The sequence below is a fragment of the Manacus candei genome, unplaced genomic scaffold, assembly GCF_025592945.1.
Source record: "Manacus candei isolate 608988 ecotype Guabito, Panama unplaced genomic scaffold, ASM2559294v1 h1tg000002l, whole genome shotgun sequence".
NCBI classification, from domain to species: Eukaryota; Metazoa; Chordata; class Aves; order Passeriformes; family Pipridae; genus Manacus; species Manacus candei.
In genome coordinates, this window is record NW_026138050.1 from 221987 (window position 1) to 249643 (window position 27657).

The 27657-nt window shown below is 45.8% G+C and overlaps 1 long non-coding RNA gene across 2 annotated transcripts in view; it reads left to right on the forward strand.

Annotated features, from left to right (window-relative positions):
- LOC127472951 (uncharacterized) overlaps positions 1-27657 on the forward strand; it is a 142982-nt gene that overhangs the window by 8222 nt on the left and 107103 nt on the right. The window contains exons 2-3 of one of the 2 annotated variants that reach the window (XR_007905220.1): positions 6889-6972; positions 11829-11965. This is a non-coding gene — a long non-coding RNA (uncharacterized LOC127472951). The remainder of the gene's footprint in view (positions 1-6888; positions 6973-11828; positions 11966-27657) is intronic. The other variant, XR_007905221.1, reaches the window with a different exon arrangement.

A 27657-nucleotide genomic window follows, 5' to 3' on the forward strand; every position in this document is an offset into this window, starting at 1 on the left:
GTACTGCAGAGGAAAGCAAAAGCTACAGATCCGTGTGCGCTTTGGAGATCAGGCATGTCCCTTTCAGACACATGTGGCAGAAGCTGGGCTGGTGACCATGGATTTGGCACAAAGGGACAGAGACAAAATCCTCATTGTGACAAAGGCAGTATGACATGTGAATTGCACTATATTTTTATGTATATATGTATAAATTATACATTCAAAGAAGGTAACCGCTGGGATGGAGATAGACACGGAACAGTGCATTCAGGAAAGTTAAAAGCTTAGCTAGTGTAGCAAGGTATTTTTTAATGTAGCAGAATGAAATTCCTTTGGGTGCAGCAAATGAGAGACATAAAGTGTAATGCCCTGTGAAATCACAAAGAACCACTTTCAGCAGATGGAAAAAACAAATTTAATACAAAACCAAAAATTGATAGACTCTGCCTTTGATAATCCAAGTATGAGGTTACACTTTAACAGTATCCATTACTGGCTGTGAAGTGTATTTTGGTTGTTAAATGCACTTGCTAGTTTGTCACTGTATAGAATTTAAAGTGATGAATCCTGTATTCTGCTGTTATCTTCACTCTGAGAAACTAAACAAACTCTGTGACAAATGGCTCCCAAGTCACACACTGTTTCACTCTGATGTCTGCTGCACCTGTGCCACTGTTCTCAGTGTGGAACAAAACACCTGGGTTTGAAGCTGCTTTTAGGAATCCCTGTGGCAGGGATATCAGGAGGTATAAGTGGGCACAGATGAAAAGCCCATTGCCAATGCAGAGCTGAAGGCTGGCACCCTGGAGCCAGGGATCTTTCCTGTGCCCTCAGAGGAGCAGCACCATCGTGCAAGTGGAATGCAAGTGCTCACCTTCCCTCGTTGCACCACCTCTGGCCTTCCTGCTACCTCTGCAGAGAGGAGTGGGGCACCTCTCCAGGCTGTCCTGTGCTATGACTGACTGACCTGATTGCAGCTAAACAAGACAACACCAGCTACCTGGATGATAGAGGAAGAAAATATTAAAGCAAAAATATTGTGGTCCTGAGTGAGCTAAGATTAGTGTGCGTGTGAAAAGAATCGCAAGGTCAAGCTGGAAGGCCACTTGAAGCGTGATTGTTCTTGGTGGCTGAAGGCAGACATGGGAGTGTCTGTCTGGTATGTGTGCAGATAAGAAACACCTGGCCTGGCTTGATAGCTTGGACTCTTATTCTGTATATAAATGGAGTAATACAGTTACAAGTGAGTTCTGCCTGGACAAAACCTGTCTCTCGTGGATTCGTTTGCCACAAAGGGTGCTCATCAGTGAGGGATTTTTGCCGTACCTGCTGTAATCCAGTCTAGAGAACTAAAAAGTGATGAGCAGAAGGAGGAATAATCCTAATTTTGTGTATACAGTCATGAGTACAGAGGTGATTGTTAAGTAATGAATGAGATCTGGGATTGAAATAAATACTTATATGGAAAAGCTGGCATAGCACTGAGTCATAAAGGTAAATAATGTGTTAGGAGTTCTTAGCGAAGGTATAAAACAGGTAACAGGATTATGTCATTACCTAAATTCCCAGTGTTGTGCACCTTGAATACGCTATGCAGTGCTGTTTCCCCACTTCAGAAAGCAAAGAATTGAACTAGAAAATATTAGCCAAGACAGACGAAGATGACAGAAGATCTGGAATGGCTTCTTTATGAGGAGTGCTTTGCCTTGGAGAAGAGACAATTAATTGGAATATATGTGTATAAAATAATGTGGAATAGGAAGGATGAGAAAGGAATAATTGTTAATGAAGGAGCTGGTGGTGGAAGGAAGGACCTGACAATACAAATGTCAAACTCAAAACAAAAAAGGGACATGCTTATTCATACTGTGCATACTGGAGCTGTGGAACTCCTTGTGTCAGGATGTTGTAGGTGCTGAAAGTTTCAGAAAATTAAAGCAAAAATTGTGGAAGTGAAATCCATCTGTGAATATTAAACGCCAAAGACCCACTCTATTCTGACTCAGGAATTTTCCAAACTGTGTGTGCATTACTGGAGGCTGGAGACATGCTGCTACATGCTTTTCTATTTCTCATCTTCTTCTCTAGACATTCTTCTCCTGCCTGTTGCCAGAAGCAGAATATCGAGCTAAATGGCCTTTAGATTTGAAGTTATGTGGCTGCTCTTACATGTCTATGTTATCCTAAATTTGACACATTTTAGGATATAAGCTATGTATGAAGTAGTTTTACACTTAGGTCCAGTAGTTTTTACTGTGGCTTTACTTAGCTCTAAAATTTGCCTCTGGCTCATCAGAGATAACTGCAACCCTAGGCTGTGGTGTGTTTAATTCTTGCAGTGGAAGTGTTGCAGTATTGCCAGCAGTGGAAGTCAGGTCTAAAGTTGGGAGGCAAGTGCCGTGTTGTGTGGATGTCACAGATAGGCAGGTCAGGCCCTCATCCAGTGATGTTTTGTTGATTGATTGGGGTGGAGGAAGAAATGGGAAGAAGAGGTTCAGTCAGCATCTAGGATCCTTCTGAGTTCTCTCTGAGATGATCAGTTGAGAATGTTTATGGAGGCTCCTGTGCAGTGGATGGTGATCTAAGACCATGCACTTAATGCCCGTGCAAGGGGCTGGCAGCCTCTAGGACGGAGAAACCCATATGGTTGGGAGGTTGTGGCCTTTCTAGATGGAAATTTGGATTGGTTAAGCAGGCTCGCTCCAGTTTCCACTTTGCCCACTGCTTTGCACACTCAGTTGCTCACTTTATAGCACAAAAGTCATGGGGGTGAGTTCAGGGCTTTGTCTCACTGCATGGCTGTGCTGCTGTCAGGATGGAGCCAGCTCCCCAGCTTGTCCTCTGCAGGAATCTTCCCATTTACATGCCGCAGAAATAACTCCTGTGAATTTAATTAATCACAGTTTACATGGTAATAACCCTTGGAATATTTTTTATGGGTAAATAATGTGTATCCCCTGCTGGAGTGGGGGTTCTGCAGGTTCCAACATTCAATTATTTCATAATCTACTTCCCATTAAATGATCAGAGAGCGAGACCAGAGGAAACTAACAGCAGTGGGAATAATTAGCAGCTGCCTTGTGTTTGGGGCATGGACGTACTCTCTTAATGCTCATTAAAAAGCCCTTACAGTTAAGGAGAATGCAGGGGGTTTGGTGCTGCCAAGCAAGTGCTACAGAGTTTCTGGTTGGCAACGTGGTGCTATGCATAGGGACCTGGCTAGTTCTTACTCGCAAGGAGCCTTATTCCCCGAGGAGCTCCATGCAGTGACGCTGCTCAGCCCCTGGTACCTGCCCGAGCCCAGCCCCTTTCCTCGCTGCGTCTGCTGCGACCTGTGTGGGAGGAGGCTGCGAATGCCGGCTGGCAAGACTGTTCAGTCTCTTCTATCAGGCAGGCTCAGAGCAGCTTCAGACCGTCCCAAATCTATCAGTTTCTTGTGAGATAGTGAGAAGTGTCGTTGTCACCAGCGCCTCTGACTGAAGAGAAGGTGAGCAGGCTTGCCCAGGGCTGCACAGTGTGTTTGCAGCAGAGTGGAGTCGGGCAGAGGCAGGACCTCGGGTCTGCTGCTGGGAGGGACCAGCCCCATGCTCTGCTGCAGCTGAGCAGGCCCTTCTGCTGAACAGTGGTCCAGAGCCATCCTGCCAGCAGAGCAGGCCTGGTTGATGGCTTCTGGAGAGGTGACATGCCAGCCAGGCTGGCAGCCTCACAATCACAGCACATGGGGAGAGAGCTACACTCAAGTGAGTGGTGTCTTGCTGGGAAGTGCTTGCTCAGAAGCCCACTCCTCTTCCTGCACTGTGATTATCCTAAGCACCGGTGTATTTTTTCAGTTTATGTTTCCTCTTTCTTCCTTGCCTTTGCTACTTTTGCTTTTATTTAATGTTGTAATCTTTGTTGTAATTACTACTTTAATCTGTAATGTTACCGCCTGTCCCACCTTCTGGCCACCTTTGAGGCCAGTGCTGGTAACAAGTCAGGGTGCCTCTAAACAGCAAGGTTCCTGCTGAAATAGCTCCCTAAATAAATAAAAGGCAAATTGAATATTGGAAAAGAACTTTAAATAACCTCTGAATTCCTAGGGAACTACATCTTACATCTCTGTTAGGGACAAATGGGTTCAACATAAGTAATGATCCTCTGGAATGACAAATAAACATCATTTGTCAGCCTCTGTGGACTGGAATGAGAATAGACTTTGGTGATAAATAAAAGCAAAGTGCAAAGATGTCCCTGGGTGGCAGATGAGAGCAAAGGAATTAAATATCATTGGACTATAAACACACCATTTCTGAAATGCTCCACAGCTTGCCTCCAGATAGCTGCTTTGGTTATGATGGGTCTAACTTTTTCCTCTCGTGCCATGGGAAGAAGCTAAAGGCCCTTTACTGCAACAGCATTCCTGGCACACCATGACCTCTGCAGATGGAGTAGCACCTTTCAAATGCAGCCTCATTGTGCTGAATTCTAGCTCTTTAATGAAACATAACTAGTTGAAATTCTCTCAATTACTTTCTGTTTTTTCCCCATACTGATGTAACACTAAACCCCTCCTTGTTCCCACTTCAGGTGATCCATTGATGTCTGTATTTTGATTGCTATCTCCCTGTTGTTTGATACTCGCCCCTTTTCCACAACTGCTTCAGGAGTTTATGACTGGACAAGCCCCTTTTGGCTCTCGGAAACATATTCCTGTCACTGGGTGGACCAACTGCTTTGTCTCTGGATGCTTTGCTTCCTGAGCTACAAAGTTCTCTACCTCAATAGGACAGTGCCAGTGTTTTGATTTTGTGACTGTGATCGAGCCGGGAGCTCACTGTGGTGTGAGTGTGATGGGTGTGCCCTTGGGGAGTCCCTGTGCGTGTCCTGTCCACTGCGTTAGGATGCGAAGGAGGGAGTATGGGTTTGCTACCCTTAATGTCCGTCCAGCTGTTTGCTCCCCTAGATGTACGCAGTGGGTGCAGCTGCTGCCACTGCCGCTCTGCTCTTCTGTCTCCCTTTGCATCTCCTGAGTGCATGTTTGTCCTGAAAGACAGACTGATTCTTCTTCCTTGAGCCTCAGCTGAAGACGAGTTCTTTTTGTGTCACAGAAAAGGCCCTTCCTTTTGAGAAGCTCTTTATCTTTGTCAAAATGAGGTTCTTGATGCACCTGTTCATGCAAAGCAGCCCCTCATTCCCCGCGCAGGCTGTGCTCGGCTCCTGAGGAGGGCAGCATAGGTTAGCTGATGCTCCTTGCCCGGAGTTCTGCTTTACATTCCAGCCATATCTAAGGCAGAGCTAGTGAAATGTAAAAGAGCACTGAAGGAATTGATAGTAAAACTCTTGGCTCTGTGATGAGTAGAGTAATCCCTACTCTTATTCCTACAGGAGAACTTGCCTCTCGGCAGCAGTTGTGCCGAGAGCACCGCCACTGCCACTGTCTGGGGAAGAGCAGGTGTAGGAAACCCCAGCGCCACCCTCCCTTTAAAAGACTGACTCTACATATCGGATGCACTTTGTGACTCCAGCATTGTAAACAGGTGGTTGTTACCTGTTGAGCACTGTTGCTGAACTCAGCTCTGTGGAATGTGCACAAAATAACAGAATGAAAACACAGATCCCTTACACGAAGGAGCTTCCACGGTGGTGGGGTATGAAGTACATTTTTCACTAAGAGGAAGATACTGGGAAATGTAAGGTTCGAATCCTGGGACTGCAGAGCCTGACTGTCTTACAGGTGATGAAGGAATAGCTTTTTCGTTGAAGCAGAAAACCGGATGGGCTTAAGCACACAAGAAGCCTGGAAAATCACATGGAAATAATTGTGACATCCAAATTAATACCAGATGAACTAATCAGAATTAATGTTAGTAGGAGTGATGCCACTGGTTATCACAATGATTAGACTATTATAATAATGAGTTTTCTGGGGAGGATGATGACGGATGATTTATATACTGTATATATAAGAAATACACAGGTATTTTTTCTGTGTATCCACATGATAAGCAACTCTGGTACTTTGCTGCAAGAAGTTGGAACTGCTCCTTATTCCTGAAGTTGCCCAGAACGTAACTCTCTTCTAAGTAGTTAGTTGGCCAAAAAGATCCTGGACAGAAAAGGAGGGAGGGCTTAGTAGACGAAAAGGGTACTGATGTCTCATTCCTGACCTGCTTGAGGAGAGCTGTTGGGAACCTAGCCCTGAGATGTTTTCTGGCCTCTCTGGGAAAAAATAAGGAGAAGTCTGTCTGGGGGTATGATGCAGGGGCAGTTTTACAAGCACCACTCAGGCGCAGTAAGGTGGTGAAGGTCTCACTGCTGCTCTATCACAAGCTCTGCTTTTCTGCTCTACAAGCTACTGTTTTCTTCTTTGATTTTCAGAAGAAATATATCCAGTGGGATATCTGGTGGTACACACAACGTGTATGTGTATGTGTACAGTGTTTGGCTACAGAAGGCAGTGGTCTAACAGTGCTAGGAGTCACTGCATGCGTAATAGTGATTGCACAGCAAAATGAAAAGCCTCAGGTAGTAACAAAAGGTAGCTGCAGTTTTCCATGCATGGCATTTCATCCTTCTCCATTTTCTCTGTGACTTTACTGAGCACTGGCTGTAGTTGTTGCTGTCTAGGATGCACAGTCACTTCTCCATAGATTTTCCACCATCTCTGTAGGCTGGCAAGAAATAAGGAGTTATGATGATCTTATGCAGAACCTATTCTGCCAATGTGTTGTCAAAGTGTTTAGAAGAAGTTTCTTTTTCTCTGGAACTGAAATCAAGGGCAGGGAAGCTGCCTAATAACTTCTTGAGGATGACGAAATGATGCGGCATTTGAAGCTCTCATGGTAGATATTGAGCTCTTTCATTGATTTGTTGACAGAGTGACCAGGGCAGCAACAGCAGAAATCTTTTCTCTCCTCTCTCCTTTAGAGTTCAGGGTTACCTGGATCGTTTCCAGAGTCCCATTTTGGACTTCAGAAGCTGTGTGGGTACCTACATCCCATCTGTAGCCTCGTGAGTTAAATACACAACTTTCTACCTTTGATGCCCACCTTGGGGGAGATAACACAATATCATCATTATTCTCAGTTTTATAATCACTTTTAAAAATTAAGTCAAATGTTTAGTAATAAAAATAATGATATTCAATGTAAGCCTGAAAAGAATGAAAATAATTTCAGAGCATTTTTAACACTGAATTTTCATTGTGGGTATTTCAGCTGCTTCCCTCTTGGTGAGGCTTGTTCATTTGTTCCTCCTGCTGTGTGCTTTAAACAGTAAGACCTGGGCTGCTACTAAGTGGGAGAGTGCCACAGGTGCTGAGCAAGCCTTGTTCATCCCACTTCCTGTAGATTAAGTCTGAATAGGTAGAAAGCCAAGATTGACACTGGAAATGTCAGGCACATAGAGCCAGGGTTAATGTGTTACTGGTGTTATGCCAGAGAACATGATTGCACACTGTTGTATTGGGTTTGCATGTCCAGATTTTGGTAGCAGGACGTGGCTACAGGGGTAACTTCTGTGAGAAGGTGCCAGGAGCTTCCCCCGTGCCCAGTGGAGGCAATGCCAGCTGTCTCTAGGATGGACCCGCTGCTCGCCAAGGCCAAGCCCAGCAGTGATGTCTCCAACGCCTCTGGGATAACATATTTAAGAAAGAAAAAAGTTAGTGCTCGGAGAAAATTGCAGGCAGAGAAGAGCAGAGTGAGAATATGTGAGAGGAACAGCTCTGCAAACACCCAGGGCAGTGCAGAAGGAGGGGCAGGAGCTGCTCCAGGTGCTGGAGCAGATTCCCCTGGGATTCCTTGGTGAAGCCAATGGTGAGGCAACTCTGCCCCTGCAACCCATGGAGGGCCACAGGGGTGCAGAGATCCACCTGCAGCCCCAGGGAGGAGCCCACGCCCGAGCAGGGTGATACCTGAAGGAGGCTGTGACCCCATGGGAAGCCTGTGACACAGGGCACAAATAAAATTACTCAGAGCTCTAGGTGCAGGAGTTGCCTGAAACATGCCATATGGCTGAGTTCAAGGTCAAACTTCAAGAGCGGATTGTCAGAATGTGGCATCTGGAGACCCCAGTGCCCAATTTCCCATAGCTGTTCTCAGTGCAGAGACTAGCACACACATCACATCACATCACATCACATCACCCTCCTGCTCTTGGAGCCCTTGCCCACAGCACAGTCAGTGCCTCACTCTGGAATGTCACCTTACACTCTTTCAGACATTTACCAACAGGGAATTTCCAGTCCTGATGTGGACTGGTTGCCTTCCTCTTGTGCTAGCTGTAGACTTACAATGAGACATTCACATTTTAAATATGGTGCAGTGACATCAATAGTAATAATTATTGCATGCATCAAAGCTTTGGAGATTAGCCATGGATCATGCACCTAAATGGCAAATGGTTATAATAGCTCCGTACGTGAAACATCAAAGTCTGAGGAAACATTGCTCTGTTATAAAAAATACATCAGAATGATCATTCCACTCCAAGCAAAATGCAGAACTGTAGACGTGCATGGAACAAATGCAACACATTTCATACTCATTTGGGTGTTTCAAGTATGGGAAAAATTGATTCCACAGCTCCAATTACCAATCCACATCAAGTGAAGACTGTATTGAAATGATGAGATTTTGAACAATATTAGGCTTAAGTTGACTCCTCCTTGTGAAAATGTATTTGTAATTAGGGCCTAGAAAAGCAATAAGAAGTATTTGGGGTTTTAATTTTTTATATGCTCCCTGACAGAGAGAGAAGTGGCTGAGATTGCATAAAATTCTTAAACCCATGATGTTTCAAGTATCCTTTTGCTGAATTGAAATGGGTCTCTCATAGATTAAAGGAACTGCACTGTTGTTTTCTTTGCTAGGAGAAAAGTATTCCAAGCAGAGCGAAGCACAGGCTCTCTCTGCTGAGCCTGGGGACAGCTACTGAAATAAAAAAATGCAGAACAGTCACTAGAATAACAGAACCTCTGAACTCAGCAACTGAAATTCCCAATTACAGATGTGCTGCTGTTTCTCCTGCCTCATCACAGCTGTTTTGCTTGATCACTCCCCCAGCCCCAGTGGGACGAGCAGTGTGAGGATGTGATGCCACATGTGCTCCGACAGCCAAATCAAAGGCCCAGCCAAGCTTGTGTCTCAGCCATGAATCTGGAAGAAATCAGAGATCCTCATTAAAGTTTCAGAAAAACCTAACTGGTATGAGGACAGCATTCAAAAATGTATTTGGGGGAAAACAAATATTGTTTTAACTCTATTAATAATTGATGTGTTGCCAGCAGAGATCCTCCTAGCATTAAGGGAATTGAAAATTAAAGGCACAAAGACACTACTTTAAGAAAACATCTTGATAAATAATTAATATGGCATAGGCCTACTGGAATATGAAGACTGTAGGTTTTAGCTTGTCTTGTCAAACCTATGCTTTCTAATACCACAGTTTCTTTCAGAATGAGAGCATGGTCATTTTTGGTTTAAATCAACAAAAGCTTGAGTTGTTTATGTTGCTTAACTGGAATAATTCACTGGCTTCTGTTAGTGGCTTTGCTGAGCCCTTGGGATCTTAGAGCAGCACATACTCAAAGGGCATGTCTTTCTTAAATCAAGATGAACAACAAATTGCTGATTATTTAGAAAACAGAAGAGACTATGCCTGTTTCAGGAAAACTACTGCTTGTCAGGGTCAAACTAGATAGAATAAGAAAGCCTGCTGGAAGAAGAAACTCTGGCAATACCTGTTTAGCAATACTATTTATAAATAGCTGGGAGAGATGCCTTGGGAACAGCTACTGCTTTAGTTTGTGTGTTACTAGAAATATGAATTTTCAATGGTGAGGCCAATCTTGGGGACCAAACTGAAAAACCCAGTGGCTGGCACTTCCCTTGTGCATTCTACTTTATGGGGATCTTAAGGATAGGAAATTGTGCAGCCCAGCATTCCACAGAATACAAGCCTATCAGTATGACCAAAGAAAGGCTGGACACAGACTGTGCTGAGGGAAGTAAATATGGAATTTCTACATTTCCCTCCAAAGCAGTTGTAGCACTGCTGTGAGCAGAGCCTGCGGGAGCAGCGTTCGGAGACACGGCTGAAGGGTTTGGCTTGGTGGACAGAACCTGACAGAGACATTGCAAAGCAGAATACTGAGCACCATGTTAACTAACAGAGCTGCTGCCACCTCTGAAAGCCTCTGTCTTGCTGAAGGGCCTGCGGGCTCTTTAAACTTCCAGTTTATTCCAGTCCATTCCTATCCTTTAGGCTGTTATAATGAAGCAGCTAGTAAGTCAGGCATAATTTCTGGCAGGCTTTTGAATTTAAGAAACTGCACAAGAGCATCCAGAAGACTATATTTATCATTTAATTCCTTTAAATAAAGCAAAAGTGAATACTGCTTCTTCATTAGAAGAACTTTAGTTCAGTACTTTAATGCAAAAGGTTTGTTGAGATTGATGGAATTCATAAACACCCTTTATTTACTACAGCAAAGTTAATAATTAAGAAGAAGAGAGAATATACATGAATGCATGAATGCTGTTGTAAAAATAATTCCTGCCTTAGTTCCAAGGAAAAAGCCCATGTAAATTGGTGATTGAGAATATAAGGGTGTTCCACTAGAACTATAAAGGGGAGTTTTTTCCATTCGTGATAAGGTAATTGTGGTGGTGAGGCACTGGCAAGTGCAAATTACCCAGACTGCAGCCGGGTGTGTTCTGTCTCGGGTGGGTGTCCCTCCGTTCCCGGTGCACCAACAGCACCCGCAGCACCTGCCCCGTACCCAGCGGGAGCTCTCCTTCCTGCCACTGCCACGGCACCTGCCCCGTACCCAGTGGGAGCTCTCCTTCCTGCCACTGCCACGGCACCTGCCCCGTACCCAGTGGGAGCTCTCCTTCCTGCCACTGCCACGACCGCCAGCAGCACTCAGGCCCTTGTTGAAACGAGTGTAAAGCTCGTGGACTGGCAGTGCTGGGAGGGTTGGGCCTGACATGCCTGAGGAGGGCTGTGGAAAATTGCCTCTTGCCTGCAGTGATTCCCCTGAAAGAGAGTCCAGTTGGTGTAAGTATGGTTAGTTGCTCTATGGCTGCTGGGCAGGGTGGGTGCAAGTGCTGTGCAGGGGCTGCTCCTGGGCAGCCCCAGGAGCTCCTCAGCCTGAGTGCCACGAAGGCCAGAACTGCTGTCCTGCAGGGAATGGACACCTGCAAGGCTGTGTCTTCCCACAGCTGTCCTCCCATCCTGCTGCAGCTGCTGCAGCCGCTCCTTGGTTTTTCGATGAGTCTTTGCCTATGGCTCTCTGTCCCTCTGCTGCCAGAGCTGCCTTGCTCTGCCCTGCCTTCCTCCCACTATCCCTGCCCTGCCTGCTGCCTGCCCCGCCTTCCACCATTGCTTCTGCTGCATCTTTCTCTCCTGATGTAGGGAGAGCATTTCCCATCCTGCTGCTGGCTGGTGGGGATGTGTCCGTGCCTGCCAAACAGCCCTATTGTTAGTTAAAGATGCTGACTCTGGGAGTCCCATCCTCATCAGGCAAAGCTGAGAGTCTGTCTGATTTAACAAGGCAGGGAAACAAGCCAGTCAGTTATCTGAATCTGAAGCATATTCTAGAAGTGATTAGCTGCCTAAACTTACTCTGTAATTATCTCTGCTGAGTGGTTTCTGCACATCATTGCCCATTTTTCTGACTGTTTTTATTTAAGTTGATAATGGAAAATGAATAAAGCCTTAGTTCCACTCTGATTTTGACACTTGTGCCAGAAAATATCTGAAGATGAATATTTCTGTGTTCACAATAGTTAGATTAATATTTAATTTTTTGGCATCCACCAAGCTGATTAGTTTTCCTCTGATATGGCTCCACTTTGTAATTACAGGAACCGGCTCCTCCTGGGGAGGAGAGTGCCTGGGGTAAGAAGCTCGGAGATCATCCTGACGTCACTGCAACCATGATTTCACCAGGCTTGTGCACTGTGAGGTTATTGCGATCTGAAATCTCTGCTGCTGGAAAGAGGTACAGGTATATGTGACCTGCTCCATGTCTTCTGAGGACAGACAAGATATGCCCTTGATTGCGTTTATACTGAAGGGAATAGAGTGGAAACAAAGTGCAGCTGTGTTGTCTCAAGGAATGTGTGATCCTTGCCTGCCACAGCAGGCCAAGCCTTCCTTAAGGGACACAGCCCACCTGGTGCTTGGTGAGACATGGGGGGCCGGCTGACTTGGGGCCTCTCTTTGTCCTCAGCCATCAGCAGGTGTTTGTGAAAAGCCTGTAGAAGACAGGGTGAGGATTACTTGAGATCATGATTGCAGTCCTTCTGGAGCAGTGGTCGTATCTGTCCACTGCACTGAACTAGCAGGTGGGGGTTGTGCTCAAGGAGTGACTCTGGAGCCTATTGAAACCCCTGAGTACATCTGGACTCCACAGCATTCCAGATAAAGAGCCACATGCGATTCAGGGGTCACACTGCCCTTCTTCTGTCAGCCTGATAGCAAATAATTTCCCTGGCACCTCATGATTCCTATGCTATGAAAATGAGCTAGTGCACATTTGGTGTGTGCTGAGGATGCCTCTGGCTGGGGACAGTCCCACTTTCCTCACTGTGCTGTTAGGCGAGTTGTCCACCCGTGTTTGGCTGGACCCTCTGGGGGTGGGCAGGGGGGGTCAGCCTACACTTGGGGATGCAGAAGCAACAGGCAAACTCACATCCTTTGTTTCTAGGACCACCCAATGCTTCCTTCACAAATGGGACTACCGCCTGTGGCTCAGTCCTCCCACAGATTGAGCCTTCCCTATTTGCTCAGAGAGCAACTATCGCTCAGAATCAAATGCAGCCTTTAGAATTAACCCATCTGTAAAGGCCAGTGAGTCTAGATTCCCCTGACCAGCCATGCACTGCAACATCTCATCTCAGTGCCATATTTATCTTGCACTGTCAGTTTTACCTAGCTCCTAAGCACTCAGGAACAGCAGTACTGTCAGGGTGTTGTTATTCATTTGTTTTCCCCAATTGAAGTATGTATCATTGTCATAATCTGGCACTTTGCACTGGGAACAAACTCCCTGTGTGGACAGGGATCAGGGCCATTTTTCAAATGCTGCTGACTGTTAATTTGTACACTGTTTGAAGGGAAAAGATCTTGTTAGAGCTCCATTGTACACATTACTTCATCAGGGCATAGTAGGCAGTTGTCTCCAGTAGTCAGGTGACAGGGTGCTGGTGACAGGGGTGCAGTGCGTAACCTCCATGGGCAGCATGTGCCCAGCTCTGCGTGCACAGTTCTCATTTGTGCACCCGAAGCTGATCAGGTGAACCTCATCCAAATCCATTTGTTCAGCAAATATAGTATAATAGCTGCTGGCTGCTCAGCCTCCATCCCATATCACCATCCTCCAGAACTGTGCTAAAACCTGATCATTGGGAAGTTCAGGTGTTTTGTTTAGCTGCAGTACGCTCCCAGCTGGGTGAGAAAAGGGATGGCAGATACTGCAGAGCTCACAGTTCAAACACCAGCTCCCACAAGCTGTGTGTCCTGTTTGCTTCCAGACCAAAGAAGCAAGTGGAACGGCTGCTGGTGCTGGGCTGTCCCGAGCTGTGGTGGGTCCCTGGACTTCCTTCACAAAAGGGAGGAAAATAAAAAAGGAAAATTAATCTACCAAGGGCAAACGAATCAAACCAGCAACGCCTGCTACAGCTCATGGCCTGCTTAAACACTAGCACATTTGTTGCAACCATTTAGTGACCCGTGCTCTTCTCAGATTCATCTTATGAAATGGAAAAAGCAATTTGTCTGCCCACGTGCCCTGAAGTACTGATATTTGTTAAATCCACTGCTTTGAAAGCCCTATATTTGAACTACTGGATATGCAGAGAAGAAAGCAAATAAAGCTGGCTGTGATATGTGCGTTTCGTCTGGGTAATATTCCGATAAGGCCTGATTTATTACCTTTATGTCTTAAGGCCAGGCAAATCTCATGGGGTCAGTCATAAAGTATGAGGCAGGAGAAGGAGAGCTTGAGAAAGTAGAGGCAGAGATCCTCTTTGCCTCTGGAGGTCTCTGAGTGTGTCCTTTCCAGGGTTTCTAGTTCAGGCTGTGCTTTCTGGTTCACCATCTGTCTGGTACTTCAGCTGCCTCTCTGTCCTGGTGCCAGGCTCCTGCACACTGCCCTCAGCATGGCTGCAGGGAGCCCTGCTGCTGCCTTGGCTCTGGGGTGTCAGCGTGGTGCCCACACCTGCCTGGGGTGCCCACAGCACTCTCCCTTGTGCTGTGTTCTCCTTTGCAGAATCTGATCTTCCTCATCTGAAAAATGATTACAGTAAGAAAGTGCAAGCTGAAACCAAGTTATAAATGACAGAAGCAATGCAAGTATCACCAGTGAACTGGGATTAATAATAAAAGAAGACAAACACAAGGCACACAGAGTATTTAAAACCACGATACCTTGGGATATTTCTAAATGAAAAAAAAAGATTTCACACTGAAATTGCAAAATTATTCATCTCAGTTTGTTAATTCTGCCCAAACTAGCAGTACCTAAAGAACTGTAACATTATCTGCTAACTTCAGGGAGTCTTGGCAGGTGAGCAGAGCAGCAGAGCTGTGGTATCCTCGCTCAGCGTGGTGGGCTCTGTGGGATGGCAGGTCGGGAGGGGGCCCTGCACCTCTGTCCAGTGCCCTGTGCTGGGCCCAGTGTGCTGGGCAGGCACAGGAGCTCCCAGCACTGTGCGGGTCAGCAGCTGTCCTGTCACGTTACTCCTTCGTGTTCTGAAGTAGGGGAAGAAACTGAAGCACATGAGGATCAGAATCTCTGTGGTGTCCAGCACCTTTCATGGGGAACTTGGAGTGAGATCACAGAAATCTTCCAGAAGATTGTTTCATTTTTAACAATCTAGGATTATAGTTTGTCTGTTTAATTCAACCTGAGTGACATAATAGCTTTCATTTGGACTTATTACCAGCAGAGCAGTCAGTCAGCTGGAAGCAGACCTAGGGCAGGGCATTTTGTCATTATTTTAAATTTTCTCTATCTGACAAAATTGAAGGTCTTGAAAAGACTGGAGCCATTGTAAAGGATAGAACATCAGAGAATAGGTCACACAGTGTGTTAAAGAATGAAAATTGATTCATTCTTTCCTCTGTTGAATAAGCAACTGTACTTTGGTCCCTGTGATCCATGAAATAAGCTGTCAGAGAAACAGGAAATGTGCCACATTTGAACTTCACTCATTGATTCCGTTCTGATCTGAAGTGCAATATTAAAATGCATTATGGTGGGTGCAGAATCTGCAGCAGTGACAGCAGCTAGGCCCAGCTTGCTCACTAGTTATCTGGGCTATTTGTAATTAAATTAATCAGTGCTTTACAATGTTGGGACTCATTTACTTAGGTCATGTGGTCAGAGCCAGCTGACAGGAGGAATTTCACAAAAGCAACATTTGTTAGACTGAAGAAGAGGCTCATGGTTTTATCATTTTATTCCCTTTAATATGGAGAAACAATTTGCAGGCAATTCAGAAATTCTGACAGCAATCAATTTAAGAATGGGAGAATGGGTAGCAGAAAATTCTGGAATTTGGAATTACTAGCTGGAGCATGTTAGGCCAGTTAATGCCTGCAACTCTAATAGATAGCCTAGTGTTTAAGTAGCATCCAGAGGACTGTCTGCAACTACGATTTGCTATGTTAAGTCTGTTTTATTCATGCTGAAGTGTCTTTTGCTTCTTTGGTGAGTTCTTAAAAGTTTTATTAACTAAAACATCATTTTTGCTGCCTTTGCTTTATTTGCCTCAAAATTGTGATTCATAAAGATGGATTTTTATAATTAAGGTAGAAATGAGAAATAACCCCCTATATATAATTTAAAAATGTTGAAATTACAGACACTATCTAACTTCTGCTTTAAATCACAGGAACAAACTGTTCTCCATTAGCAGCCCTAATTAAATCCATTTTTCTGTGAGTCTTTGGCAAATTCCATTTTAGTAAAGCTGTATTAAACTCTCTTTTATTTCCTCTTGCTTTGCAGAATTCTCTGTTTGAGATGAATAATGGGTTGAACATGGTATATGACAGCTCTGTAGACTCCAAAGATAGAACATGAACAAATACATTGTTCTGGAGAGCTGGCATGAGAACGCTGCTGAGGATTTAGAAGCATTCCAACTACCAGACAGGCAGGAGCAGGACCATCCTGGCCTGGGGAGTTTATATGTGATACAAGAATGGGCAAACATTGTGTAGCACAGAGGCTGTGGAAAGGTGGAGGAGGCTTGGAGAAGGCAAGGAGAGGGAGTGGGCTAAAGCAGGGAGCGTACTGTTTGCCATTGGCACAGAACATTGGGGTGTTGCACTCCTGAGCTCTGAGGTACCATCATCTGTGCCCTGCTGGTGTTTCCTAGGCCTTGGGTGAGGAATGAGCAGTTGCAGAGGAGTGGAGAGAACTTCCAGAGGTTAGTCAGCGCTGCTTTTCCTCAGTCCATGCCATCATATGGAGATGTGCTTTCCATAAGACTGTGCATGTGGCCTGTAGCATCTGTCTGGGTCGTTGTGTTGAACCTGTCTAGCAGGAGCCATGCTCTTGCTGACCTCAGACCTGTTTCTGCACGTAGATCAGAACCTGGCCTGGGTCAGTGCTGCTGTGCACCAACAGCTTTGTTAGGGTGATTCTGCCTGGAGACTTGACTGAGGAAGCAGTGCACGGACCAGAGAACCCACCTGAAAGAGCCGCTCATTTTGCAGTCCCCGTGCATGAAGATTAACGTACTCCCAAAAACCTGCCCCAGTCCCAGAGCAACGGGCTCTGTCCTGTCCTCCAGCACCTCCATCACTCATTTACTGCAACAATTGGCTTCAGCCTTCGATTTCCTCTGTGGAGCGTATTGGAAAGAGAGAGGCTGAGCTGTGAACATTAATAACAATGAATAATAACAGTACGAGTTCCACAAGCTTTAACAATCAAATGAATCAGCAATCTGGAGGGTTTCATTAATAAATACTTGCTGGAGTTAGATGACAAGGGAGCTAGTGCCAGAGTTGTGTGTATCAGTTAAAGGCATTTAACGTGTGTGATCCACTTCTCAGCCCCTTTGCTTACCTTGTGGGTCCCATGTTCTCCTCCATGACCTGCTGTGGAGAGGGCAGGGGCCAGGAGGAGCAGAGGAATAGGCGGAGTGGACTGTGTCATCCTGTAGGTATCTGTGTTGGGGTTACATGGCAAGGCTTTGGCAGTGGGGGACCAGTGAGAGTGGCTTCTGTGAGAAGATGCCAGAAGCTGCCCCCAGGTTGGACAGAGACAGTTTTGCCATTATACTTATAGATAGGACTAGATTCTTTGTGACTTAGGGTAAAAATATGCCCCTTCCAAAGCCACCAAAGTAAAAGTTGGGAAAGACCTCTTAGGTTACAGTATATTCCCCTCAGGACCAAGTGAGAGTTGCGGGGTAGGGCTGTCTGGCTCGTCTTATGCAGCTTTTTCCTTGTGAGTGAGCTGAACAGGGGGTTGGTTTATAACCTTTTATGCAAAGCAAATTCCTGTGCCAAGAGGAGCAGCCCTCATCATTAGGCTTTTACTACAGCAACAGCAAAAGGAAACACAGGCTTTGTTCAGTCTGGTTTGAAGTCCAGTAGAGAGCAATTTTAATTCAGATAAGGAGGGTTTGAGGGCCAACTACCAATGTGTTCATTCATTTCAGGAAAAGAGAAGGGCAACTGCTGTAATTATGATTAAAGGAGCTATTAATATCTTATTCAGGTTTTCCTGTTACCATAAAAGCAAGAGATGTAGTTATCTCTCTTAGGAATTTGCAGCAAATATGTCATCTGCCTTTGTTGTCTGGGCTGCTTGAACTCAATTTTGTGAACTTCCATATTTTCAATACAAATTTTTCTGCTAGAAGCCCTGCTGCAAGGCACATGATGATAATGGAAAGGACAGGTGGTTTTAAGAGAAATGACAGAGTTCAGGGGTAAATCAGAACTTACTACAGTTACAAGGAGTAAAACTAGAAGCCGTTGTGCTGAGATCTGTGCAAGAATAGGCTGCCTGCCAGGAAAAGATGCTTCTCTTATAAAGGCATGGGGTTTCATCTCAAAGATGGGGACTGTGGAGCTCATTCCAGCCTGTTGTCTCATTGTTTCCTGCTGCTTTTATGCATTCAAGTGCCTCTGCTCCAGTCTCTGAACCTGCTCCATGCTACCATGCCTGGCATGGAGGAGTTTTCATCAGGCCCAGCAGCACAGGCTAATTGCACAGCACACTGCGGGTGCTTCTGCTGAGCAGGCTTTAGCATGGCTAGTTTGGCCAGGGCAAGTGCATTACACTGCTGGGCTACCCCAGGTGAGCGTGGAGAATATTTCACAGCCCTAGTAACAGACCTAAATTCTTTGCATAGCTGTGTCCATGATGAATTGTGAGCACATCTGGCACCTGCATGGCAGTAATGGAAGTGGTGCTGGCTCAGATGAGTCTTCAGAGTACAGGAAGAGTGCAGGTTGGCACTTGATTTCTGACAAGCTATTTTCTCTTCGTGCTTGTTGCCTTTTGTCTTGAATCTGTGTTTTGGTATGCCTGTTGCAAAATTCCCCTGAATACTCTACTTGGCATCAGGAATCTCTTTGTCAAGAGGACAGGGTGTTTGCCAGCCTTAGAGCTCTCCATCTTGTTCCTCTGTAGCCACTGAGTCTCTTTGCTTGTCCAGGTTGCAGAGATTATGGAGAGGTGCTTAAGAAAAACTTGTAAAGTCCCATGTGATGGTCTGTCTTTGTAGAAGTGCTATTCCTGATGTGCAAAGAACACCCAGCACTCTCATTTTTGTCCTTGCTCATACACGGGTGTCCCTATTTCTTGAGGACCACTGGGACTCCTTTGAATTGCTCCTTTAAGTCAAGTCTGCCTGACAGTCGATATCCAAACGACTCATACAAGATGAAAGTGCTTCTCCTTGTGTGGTAAAGCACTGGCCATTGCCATTCGAGTGCCATGGTGGCATGTGGTCTCAGCATGTGCAAGGGCACTGTAGCTTCCATATGTGCCCAAGCACTGGCAGCTTGGGCTTTGTTGTGTTAACACTGCAGTTGCTCTGACTTCACAGGCTGGACAGCTGGGTGCACTACCCAGGTGGGTCTGTGATCAGAAAACCCATGAGTGCTCCTGGTGTGTGCCCTGCAGCAGCAGAAGGTCCAGGCTCTGGATAGAACCGATTTGCAGAGTGCTGACCAGTCACTGCCATTAGGCCTTCTCAGTCCACGTCCTGGATGGGTCAGGCTGGGAGGTGCATGTCCAGGCTGGGTGCCACGACGGTGGTTTGCATTGTGTCTGAGACCCTGCTGCAGGTTGGATGGAGACAATATCCCTGCTCTGTGCCTCCCTCATCAACCAGCTCCATACAGCGGCTTCTTGCTGTTTCAGAGGTGGGTAACATGATCCCACACCAACAGTAATGCTGTAAAGGCCGTCAGCTGCCAAAAATGTTTTGTAAATTAAATGATAGTAATAATTTATGAGCTCAGCCAGAAATACAACCTGTTCAGTCTGTTCTGGAACTTGCATTCACTCTTCTACTGTGACAAGCTAGTTCCAGGATTACTGATACCATTGGCCCTATGTTGTGCCATGAGGGACAGTTCTAAGGGCTCTAAGGACAAGTCACAGCCCTGCTGCTGTGGCACAGCACAGGCTGTGTTCCCAACATGTCTGAGTGCTTATTGCTGGATTGTGTTGGTGGGTCTGTTACGTCTTGCTCTAAGCAGCAGCGTATTGGGTTTCACTCTTCACCTACAGTCTATTTTGTAATGCTCTCAAGATCAGTGTAAGGACATCTTCACTCTTTTTCCAGGCCATATTTGGAGTCTTGACAGATGTGGTCCCTGTGTGTTGGTAATGCAACAGAAGATCACTAGGGAAGGCCAAAGCTGTTCCTGACTCACAAGAATATAGAGTCATGGAGCAGCTCTGGAATGTGTAATATCAGTTAAAAGTGACCAATGCAGATATGAATTATTAAATCTATTAGCGTGGGGCTGCCATAATGAAGTGTCAAATGCTTCACAAAATGAATTCCTATTAAAAAAAACTAAGATTAAAAGCAGAGTAGATTCTAAAATGATGGGAACTGAGAGGAATGAGAGAACAGAGTATTGATCATCCACACCAATCATGTCTATTTCTATTTAGAAATATAAAAACCAGATGAATGAATTAATGATTTAGCATCAGAAAGGGGCCCAGAGGGAGCTATGTAAGTCATGTCACTGTTAAAAACCTTGGAACCACTGGGAGCTCATAAGAAGATGGCAGTGGGAGAGGAGCAGAGTGGCAGTGATTATAAAACCCCAGCACAGACAGGACAGCAAAGGGATGGGTCAGGTTTTAGCTCATTATTCATCCAGGCACATGCAGATATAATTCTGGCAGTAACTTTTCCTGGAATTGTTGCCTAGGCGTATGTGTTTCAAGGCAGGGAGCTTAGGTTTGATTCCTGGTGCTTATTGAATGCATGGCCTTGGAAAAGTTATTTGACCTCTTTGTGGATCTTTTTATCAAAACCCAAAATGGGCACAGGGAAAATTGCCCATTTACATACCCATTAGAAATCTAAATTCAAGTAGAAAGGCAGTCAAGAGATTGTGAGAGGAAATGTAGAAAATATTTGAAAATTCAGTTTTTAAGTCACAGGGGGCATTTGGAAAAATCTTGTTGAAAATCTCCCGTATGGCATAGAACCACAGCACTTGTTTGCTACTGGCATTAACGTATCAGGTGTATAAAAGGACATTCTCTGTTAACTGTGCATATTGCTGTCACCTGAATACTGTCCATCCTCCATGTCGTCCATGTCATGGGGTGATATAACCGCCTTGTAGGTTCTACTTGATTTAGGGTGATAATGCTTCGTTTTGCGTATGCAGACACAGGGTGCTCTAAATGCTGCTCAGTCTTGTACATAAAGCTCCTTGAAATGTTTTCAGTGACATGAAGTAACTTGTAAAAGCATGATTTACTCAAGCAGGATTCTTGTCAATGTGTAGCTAGCTGTTCATTTGTTTCACCTCCTTTTTCCAGCTTGTGCTAGGCTGGTGTAATCTGTGTAAACTGTTTTGCACCCACGGCCTCTTGCTTGTGCCTGAGCTCACGGCTCTGCTGTTCACACCTTCCTGTGCCTGTTCACACCTTCCTGTGCCTGTATAACACCTTCCCACACATAAAATTAACAGGCAAAATTTAAATTTGTGGAAATTAATTGTGTTAGCAAGATGGTTTTTAAAGCACTCCAAAGAATGTTCTGTCAGCTTGACAGATGAAGGTAATGCTACAAAATGAATTTTGTTGACAAAATAATTTCAGGGTGTTGATAAAATGTGTTTTGTCTTCAGAGTGAAAAATACTGGACTGACAAATTCTATTGTCCCTTTTTTCAGCTGTCAGTCAATTATTCCCTTTTTGAGTCAGCCAATGATAGTTCTTCCTGTCTGAAAAAGCTTTCATAAAAGATAGCATAAAGCTCTGAAGGACAAAATAATTAAATTTTGATTTCTTGCTTTCAAACTGAAAACAGCTTTGTTACTTGGATGAGCAGGGATTGGTCCCTGTGAAGCGCAAACAGGTGGGAAGTCTATGGGTGGAGGTTTGACACACTGTGGAGCAGAGAGGGTGGGTTGAGAGCTGGGCTTCCGGAAACAGCTGTTTGTTTGAACACATATCGTTAGACTACTTGGATGTATTGCAAGCTTTTCAATGAATTTCCTGCTGATTTTAGGAGCCATTTGCTAAGAAATCTTGTTTTTTTCCTTTTGTTATATAGCACTTCTTGAGCAGGAGTGAAGGGATGTGTGGCATTTTCTGTGGGGTGGCAGGGGTGGCTGGTGAGGGCCCTCCAGGTGGGCAGGGACTGGCATGGCCCAGGGCCTGGGGCTCTGCCACCCCTGTGCCTCCCTGCTGCTGTGGGGCCGGGGCCTAGGGGCTTGCCTGGCCCAGGAGCTCTCCTGGCCCAGGGCTGGCAGCAGCAGGTGCCTGCCGAGGGCTGTGGATGGGGGCCAGCAGCAGATGGGGGCCAGCAGCAGCAGGTGGATGGTGGCTGGTGGATCTGGGCATGGAGCCCCACTCCTGGGTGGCCCAGCTCCTTCCTGGTGGCTCCGTTCTGCTCCATCAGGGGCTTCCCGTGGGTCCTGCCTGCAGGGCTGGGCCACCTTATCCCCAGTGAGTACCCCAGTACCCAGTGAGATACTGCTGGCCCCTGGACCGCCGTGGTACACGGCTGACTCTTCCCACTGCAGCCAGAAGGCCCTGGGCTTTCATCTCACCCATTTTTAGGACACAGCAACCTGGAGGCCACTGGCCCTATGAAGAGGAGAGCAGGATGGCCAGAGCCTCCTTGTTCTCTGCTGCCTGAGGTGCCACAGCAAGGCAGAGGCTGAGGAGCAGAGAGAGCTGTGGAGCTGCGGCTGCACCATCTGCAGATGTTGAGACATTGCATCCATATTTCCTAGAGTGACCTGGTGACATCAACAACAACGTGCCTCTGGAGCACAGGCAGCTGGCATGGCTTGCAGACTCTGATACCATCAGCAGGCTTCTGGTTCAGCCTTAAAAATATGTACATGGAGGAAAAAAAAAAGGAACACTTGGCCCCTTATCGTGACACCTGTATCAGGACAAGTCCAAAAAACCAGTATCGAATCTGATGAGATTTTATTTTTCAGTTGCTGGACCAAAGTCCGGCCTGGTGCAGCCCAAGGAGAAGTTATGTAAATTATAGTCAGGGTAGTTGGAGTCAGTATAATTTCAGTTACTAAGTACATGGAGCTATTTCTCCTAGATGCTGTTTTGGTTCAGGATCTCTTGGCATCTCCAGCCATTCTGCTGCTTCCCAGGAGGATGGACTGCCAGGTGTTTTTTTTCTTAAACCCTGTGGTTTCTTGTTGGGATCTTGTGTTCAACAGACATATCCCCTTTTGTCCTTCATCACAGAAAAGGAAGGAACAAAATTCTGTGTTATGTATGAACTGGACTCTACTGGGATTTTTGAGGAAGCTTGAACTTAAAGAGATAGTCTTGCGATGAGGTAATGATGCTTCATCGCCAGGTTGTATTTTTTTCGTCTTTATCAATACTGGCATAACTAATTACATTAAAGCAGAAGTGACCTTGTTGGAACAGCTAATCTTAGTCATTTGTGTGTGCCACTCCCACAAGTCACTGGAATGACACTTAGCATAATAGCTCCTTAATATGTGGAACATCTGTTCTTCGTTTTTGCAATCACCAATGACTCTTCCTCATTACCTTCGCTTACCTATGCCAACATGAACCAGCCATCCCTGGCAGAACATTTAAACTATTTCACTCCTGGCTGGCTGGGTTTGTTTTAAACCGCTGACAAGAAAAGAAGCTATCAAATCTATAAATCATCTGAAATCCCAGTTAGAATTGATGTGTGAGAATTAACTAATGGTACTTAATGGCACTACCTAACGAATTAAGAAAAATACGCTTTCTCCTTTGGAATTCAGTTTTGCTTTTAAGGGGGACTGTCTTTTGCTTTACAGTCAGATTGAAACCCCTCTAAGCTGCACACAGTGGAGTCTTTTAAAACATGCTGATAAACAGGAGATCCCTCAGTGTCCGTCCTGTGAAGCCACGCCATGAGCAGAGCTTGCTGTTTGCAACAACAGTTGCTCATTGCACAGCCCATGGGCTCCTTGGACACTGTTTTAGGAGAGCCAGGGGCAGGGATGGGCTTTCTGAGGCCCTAGAGGGCAATGAGCTCTGCCTGTGTCCTACTGAAGGGCAGCCCCATCACCGTTTGCCTGGGCACTTCTGCGGCTTGTGCCAGGGACATTGTCATGGGCAGAATGTGCCTTGGGTTGACAGAAGAGCCACATTTGGCTCCTTAGGCTCAAACCAATCTCTCCAGCTTGGTATAGGATGGCAGGGAAATATGATGCAGCCATTCCCCAGGAGAGCTGGGATGTCTGAATATAATTTTTTGATTGAACTTCAGTAGAGCTGTGCTTTACTCTTCCATGCTGTCTGCTTTCACAGGCAGATACCAGTCTGGCTTCTCTTTTCTGGGCATGGAAGACAGGGAGGGTCAGTGCATGCTTACAAATCTGCCCTCAGTTCACATCTGCCTTTTCGGCTGCTTGGTCCCATGGTACAATCACAACAATGCTAGAATAACTGTAAATCCAGTCATTTTTATGGGAACACATACAGTCTGTGCACACCTACACCATCAGTGGCTATTACTCAATAAAGCTGTCAGAGAGAGAAACATCACAGCATGTCCTTGAACAGTATCTCCTCAAGTTTAAACAGAGAAAAAGCTCCTTACAATTAATTTCTCATAAAAATAACAAAAAGATCAATACAAGCTGAACGAATGAATCAGGGTTGCTTCCTACGGCCGAGGAGAGGAACAGGGTTTGCGGCCACAGGTTCTGGCTCTGGGAGGGGAGTTGCTGGCCATGCATGTCACTCTGGCAGACCCGGTGAGAGCCCTCGGCTGCTAAATGGCAGTGCTGACTACATGCATTACCTTCTCCCAGAATTTGACTTTATTCTGGAGAAGAGCAAGAGCCCAGAGCCCTTCCTGAGAGCTGACAGGCCAGGGACCGCCAGATATCCCCGTTCTCTGCTTCCAACACAGTGAGAACAGTGTTGGCACAGTGACAACCCTGGAATACTGAGCAGGGTATGCTGTGCAGCCCTGATGTTCTCCTGTCTATAATGGCTGTCAGCACCTTCCTCCACACAGAACAGAGGCACACAGAAATTCTAGGCATCATTATTTTCAGAGCAGTTCTTGGCCCCAAAAGGAGCTGTAGAAAGTGCTTTAATTTCTCGGTAGTGATTAGGAACAGTGCTTCCTTCATGACATACTTTCTTCATGTGCTTCTGAGGCTCCTGCAGAGCCCTTTGTATTTCTCTCCTCATGGTGTGAGTCCCAAGATGCTCCATTTAATGGATGTTACTTGGTTTGAAAGGTAAACAGCTTAAATGCTTTGCTTTCTAGCAGCCATGTCCTGCTGTAGCAGCTATCTCTCACTCACTCTCAGTCGTACTTTTTGTTACATGAACATGTTTAGATAGAACAAGGGTCTTTCTCTCCTTCAAATATTTATAGTGATGACTCGTGATGTAATCAATAGGGATAGCAGATTCTCACCCTGCACCATCACATCTTTATTCTTCAGAATGCTACTTGCTGCAGTGTTATAGCTAGGACTGACAAGATAAAGCTCAACTAAAACAAATTGCACATTATCTGCTTCCATCCTGTTGCTGCAATTGCAAAAGAGAACAAATGAAATTCTCTCAAAGGGGAGCTCTTCTCCCTCCTCCCATGGGAGGAGCGGTGGCCGCTGAGGCAGACGGAGAGCAGTTCCAGCAGAAGCTGTGCTGGGACACGTGCATGCCCCTCTTCCCTCACCCCCAGCAGGTGACTGCAGCGCCCTGTGCCCGGCTTCCGGATCCACATCCATCTCGCCTCCGTGCTGGATCCCAAGCACATCTTTCCCAATCCCTCTTCATTCTTGGCTCGATCAGCTCCTGGGAGATCCCCAGCTTTCAGCCATCACCACGGGTGATGCAGCAGCATGGGCTGAGCTCTTCTGCTCCTGTAGCACACCCAAGGAGGGGCAGCCATAGCTCACACCCACTCTTGTCTGGTTTCCTTGTCTCCTCCTTCAAGGAGAAACACTTTGAGGGAACTGGGGTCATAAGAAAGTTTTTTTCTCCCTGTCGCAGCCAGCTGTGAGCCAGTTTTCATGGGGCCAAGGAATGCTGGTGTCCCATACAGTCCCAGCAGGAGATGCTGACAGGATCCTTTTGTGGTCAGTCTGAATGCTGGCCATCTGCTCCACCAGGCCTGGATCACAAAGTCCATGTGTTTGGTATTGCAGACCCCACAACTTGCCAGCACATACTGGACTTATTGAAAGACTTTGGGAAAGCAGACAGCATTTGTGAAAAGTGCTGTTCAATATGGATACGTGTACGCTGAACTAAGAGATAATAGGAGCTCTTCGTGTAGTGAGGTATGAAATGCATCCTTTTCAGGAAGCCATGTGCTCCTGTCATTGATGAGGAGTGAGCCCAAGGGAGTTCAGCACAAAATCTTTAGGTGGTGTATAATAATATCCACATGGTTCCTTTGTGCCTTGGAAGTATCTGACACTGTCTCAGTCACAGTGGGATGTTCTTTTGGGCATAGAAACTGCATTAAAGAACAATATGCTTGGGATAGATCTGCCAGGAATTGCTGGTTTTTTGCTCTTTGATGGAAGGTGGCTTCACTTTTTTGTTGTGTGAGGTAGGTATATTTAAGTTCACTTGACAGGAAGCCTCTTGACTTCAGCAAGAAGGCATTGCAGGCAACTCTGGCTTAGATGCCAAACAACTTCCCAGTCTTGTTGCTGCTCCTATGAAAGAGAAGAAAAGGATTTCTCAAAAATAAATCAAATTTGACGTGTAATTGGAGAGCATAGTTTGGCAGATGGCAAGGGAGGAAATAAGGGATCAGTACTGGGAAAGATACAGGCAAAATACCACTTGATTTCTGTCTACTGAAAAGGCAGCTCTTTGCTGGGACTCTGCCTCTGCACAGCTCCCTGCCTCAGTCTGTGAGTGCTGAACTGGGGACTCCTCCAGTCTGAGGTTGTGTGAGCTGTGACTGCTCTCGCAGAAGGAAAGGTGACTGATCTGAGCTAACTGACAAACCCCCGGAAAGCTGTTTAGCGTCAAAGATATTTAGCTAGCCATAAGCAAAGAATAATTTTCAAACACTCTAGGAAGTAAAATTCTACAGATTTTGAAGATACCAAAAGTGATGGATCATTATTACCTGGTATTAGGAATTATTTTTCCCATTTCCGTGTAGAAGAGTCAGGCGCATGCTGGTAGATGGAAGGAGCTGCAGTCCTGTGTAGCCTTAGTGCCTTGGTTCAGAATATCCTGGGCATAGTGGAATCAAGGAAGACTCTTACTTCTTTTTAGGACACAAGGATCATCTCCAAGCCCATCATTCCTGAAATGTCTTTTAATTGCTGAAGGGACAGTCTGTCTGAGGCAAGTCACTGAGCAGGGGACTGTGGTGAGGCCTGCCAGCACCCAGGCCCTGGACAGTCCCAGGGTAAACCCACGACAGCTTGACAGAGGTCCACAGCAGTAGAGCCAGATGTATACTCCTCTCCTGGCCTCCTTCAGAGGCACACAGAACGTTGGGAAGGGCAGGGGCTGTTAGCCCCCTCTTTGATGTACCTGCAGTACTGTTGCATTCTAGTAAGAATGTTGGGAATGAATGTAGGGCTTGAAAGTGCCAGTCAGCACCCAAATAATAATGAAATAATATAAATGCAGCAGCAAAGCTGATGCGGTTCCTATTAGACAACCGTGCCATATAGCCCCTGTAATAGAGATCTGAGGAGGCACTGCAAATTCCCTTCCCCATCCCAGTCAAAGGAGCCTGATCTGCTTTGAAAGCCTGCATTTTTTCCAGAACATCAAGGGTTTAGTTCCTTTGGACCTGACTGCAAATCCAGGAGACTTTGTATGTATTCCACAGGGCTCTGTCCCTGCAAACAGACTCCTTTGGTTTGCAAGTGAGTCAGGCCCAGGACTTGCTCTGTCTTCTCTCTCTTTATATTTGTATCACTGTTCTAGGGTGCTACAGAGAGGAGATGAAAAGAAGCTTGGAAGTCTGCTTC